Source organism: Pinus tabuliformis, chromosome 3_2 (assembly GCF_031772625.1).
Source record: "Pinus tabuliformis cultivar Carrire ecotype Pingquan chromosome 3_2, CPIR1, whole genome shotgun sequence".
Lineage (NCBI taxonomy): Eukaryota > Viridiplantae > Streptophyta > Pinopsida > Pinales > Pinaceae > Pinus > Pinus tabuliformis.
In genome coordinates this window covers 873019416-873023045 of record NC_142302.1, presented here as the reverse complement: position 1 = coordinate 873023045, position 3630 = coordinate 873019416, and the positions used below count along the sequence as shown (strand labels likewise).

The 3630-nt window shown below is 36.3% G+C and overlaps 1 pseudogene; it reads left to right on the top strand.

Annotated features, from left to right (window-relative positions):
- The first annotated feature begins 2870 nt into the window (after positions 1-2870).
- On the top strand, positions 2871-3395 carry LOC149183401 (uncharacterized; annotated as a pseudogene).
- Positions 3396-3630: the final 235 nt, after the last annotated feature.

Below are 3630 nucleotides of genomic sequence, written 5' to 3'. Positions count from 1 at the left end.
CTATTATTCTCTAGTTATGGTGTTTAATCATATAACCATTGAAGGTAGTGATTAAAGCTTCTTTAGTAAATTGTACCATCAATGGCTAGAAAAATATTTTTTTTGGTCTTTGCACGAGGGTTTCCACCCATATGGACAAGATAAGGCCATGAATCCTTTGTAATGCCCCACTTAATCTTACCATGAAAATTTTATTAATGTTTACGTTACGTGAAAATATTGAGAGATATTGGTGAATACCTTCATTTGGGAACTATAAATTTACTTAATAATATAAAATTCATTATTGATATTATTCAAATTCCGAGATTGTCTTCTTAAATTGAATCTTGGGTAGGATATGGTCTCCTTCCATTATTTTAAATTATATATATATTCATCTCACATTCCCAAATGTACTCTCACATTTACTTAGGAGAAGACATGGCCCTCTACAACTAATTACCAATACATATATTCATCTCACATTCCCAAATGTATTATCAGATTTACTTGGGAGAAGACATGATCCTCTCCATTTAATTACCAATATATATATTATTCTCACATTCCCAAATGTACTCTCACATTTACTTGGGAGAAGACATGGTCCACTCTGACTAATTAGCGATATATATATTCATCTCACATTCCAAAATGTATTCTCGCATTTACTTGGAAGAAGACATGGTCCTCTCCCAGTAATTACCAATATGTATATGTATATGTATATGTATATGTATATGTATATGTATATATGTGTGTGTGTATATATATATATATATATATATATATATATATATATATATATATATATCTATATATATCTATATATATATATATATATATATATATATATATATATATATATTCATCTCACATTCCCAATTGTACTCTTAGATTTACTTGGGAGAAGACATGGTCCTCTCCCATTAATTTCCCAATTTTATATTCATATCACATTTCCAAATGTACTCTCAAATTTACTTGGGAGAAGAGAAGTCAACTGTAAGGATGAAGGAGAAGTTAATGACATTAATGAGAGGTGGTTGAGGGGGAGAAGAGAGGAAGGGCATAAGAGGGGAAGGAGGAAGGGAGAAAGGGGGATGTTGGCTTGCTTTTGATTTTGGGGTTAGCTAATATTTTGAGAAATTGTTGGAGAGACAGGAGGATGGAAGTATTGTTTATCTTGCTCTGGATTATTCATCTTGGACACACTACATATGGTTGGACTTGGGCTCGGAGAGCTCGGGAACCTGTGGAGGTTTGTTGGGCTAGGAATTATTTCTTAGTTGGCTAGGAGGTAAATCCATTCGGTAGTCGAGAGGAACATTTCAGCAGCAGTAGCACCTTAAGGGCATCTCCACCGTCCACCGGTACATGTATTCCTCTATGCATAGATTACTCATGTAAATTATTGAAATGAAATGTTCACTATAAGTTGTAAGTATTAGAATGTAAATGGTAAATTATCATTGTTTAAATGTTGTAAGAAAGTAAATTATTTCCTCTTATTGTATTTAATTTCCAAAGAAAATAGATATCTTAGAAGACCCTAGGATAGGGCCTTACACATGGTATGAGAGCTTTGGTTCAAAATTTGGACCCAAAGCCCACTAACCCCAAATTCTTCTATAAAGAGCTTGTAACCCTCATAAGGGCTTATAATCCTAAAATATACTCATATAACAATTTGTTTTTAGGTGGAAAATGATACCCTCTTTATTGCCATGGAAGGCAATAAAACTTAAGTAAAGACAGGTTAAAGTTGCATTTAAAGAGAGAGATGTATGTACATGTTCCTGAGTATACCGTGGGAATTTTCACCATGGGACCTTTGTCACTTTTTGGACAAAGGTTGTCCTTCAGCATTGATGCCCGACTTCTCTAGGTTTCTCGGAGTCCTCCATTGCCCTATATAATGATGCCATTAAATCCATCTGCTCCTATCCCTCTAGTAATAAGGGACTCCTCCACCTTCATTTTTTTTTCCAATTGTTGGTTTTCGGCAGTGGATTTGATGTATTGCACGCAATGTTTCTATAAGCATTTGAGAGGGATCTGTCTATGGTCTTGGAAAGATATGAACAGATCAGTTAGGAGATTTTGAGTATTGGATTGAGTTGATGCTCGACTTGATATACTTAGTGTATATATATCAAAGCACCACTGCTATAAGAAGTTGAGAGGGATCTGCCTGATTTTGGGTATTGCAAAGAAGCATTGATGTAAGGGATCTGCCTTTCTCCTATTCATATGGTGGTATCAGCATTAGATTGAGCCAAGATTTCGATATTGAAATTTGGAGAGAAGCAGTTGTTTAAGGACTCTGTATCTTGGGTTTTCTTATAGTTTTGCTACTAGTCATATGGCGGTACTAGCATTGTATTGAGCTGAATTTTTGATATTGTTATTGGTAGATTTATCATATATTGCAAGCATAGAGTAGAGGCTTGTGTGTTTGTAAGGAGAAAAAAAAGGAACGTAAAGTCAGATTTAGAGGTGACCAGTTTGGCACCTTCATCCCCGACCAGGTCACCTAGAAGACCTATATACTATGTTTAGAGTCCTTCCCTAGATTCTCATGATGGGGAAAGATATCATTTCAGTCCACCCCTATTCTCATCCCCATGGGGTCACCCCCTCATTCAAATTTGTCCCTCGGGCACCATTCCACGAAGTCATCCACTAGCAAGTTTTTGGGGTCATTGAAGCCTGGCTCCTGGAAAGTTCAGCCACATGATGGACACCATGGCAAAGGAAATAAGGGCTGGAACCAGTGTAGTGTCATAGAAGAGGAAGGACCGTATGATGAATTTGACGATGAGAAGAGATGACCGAGGCGTTGTTATGTTTTTCTCTTTATCTTGTGTTTTTCTCTTCTTTTCACAATGTTTTCACTCATTCTGTGGGGTGCCAGCAGGCTATACAAACCAAAAGTCACTGTGCAGAGTATTATCTTCCATGATTTCTATGTGTCAGAGGGGTCAGATGCAGTGAGAGTTCCCACCAAGATGATATCCTTAAATGCTACTTTAAAAATGCGCTTCTACAACCCTGCCATGTTATTTTGGGTTCATGTGACTTCCACATCCATGGATCTGATGTACTATCAAATTGTAGTTGCCTCGGGCCAGGTATAGAAGTTTTATCAGCCCACGAGAACCCATGGCACTATAGATGTAGTGTTGCAAGGCAAGAAGGTGCCTCTCTACAAAGGTGGTGCTAGCTTGACTAGCGTTGATGGAGTGGGTGGCATTCCTTTAGACTTAACATTTGATATCAAATCCAAGGCTTATGTCTTGGGTAAGCTTGTTAAAACAAAATTTAGGAAGCGTGTTTATTGCAAAATTGATTTGGACTTGATGACACTCATGAAATCCAGATCACTAAAGAATTCTTGTAAGTATGATTAGTGCAGAAGAATATAATGTCGTAGGCTCAGGTTTATAAAAGTTATACTAATGCGACTATTTTGTTTTATTCAGTGTAGATATTTTTTTTTGTTTTAAGGCTAATGGACTTAGTTTCCATTACCCCTTCATCGGGTCTCACCAAGTAGTTTGCTTATGAAATGACTTCTAATCAACATTTAATTGTAAATGTAAATATGCCTCTATATTCAATTGAGAGAATGCTAGAAGAAGAGAT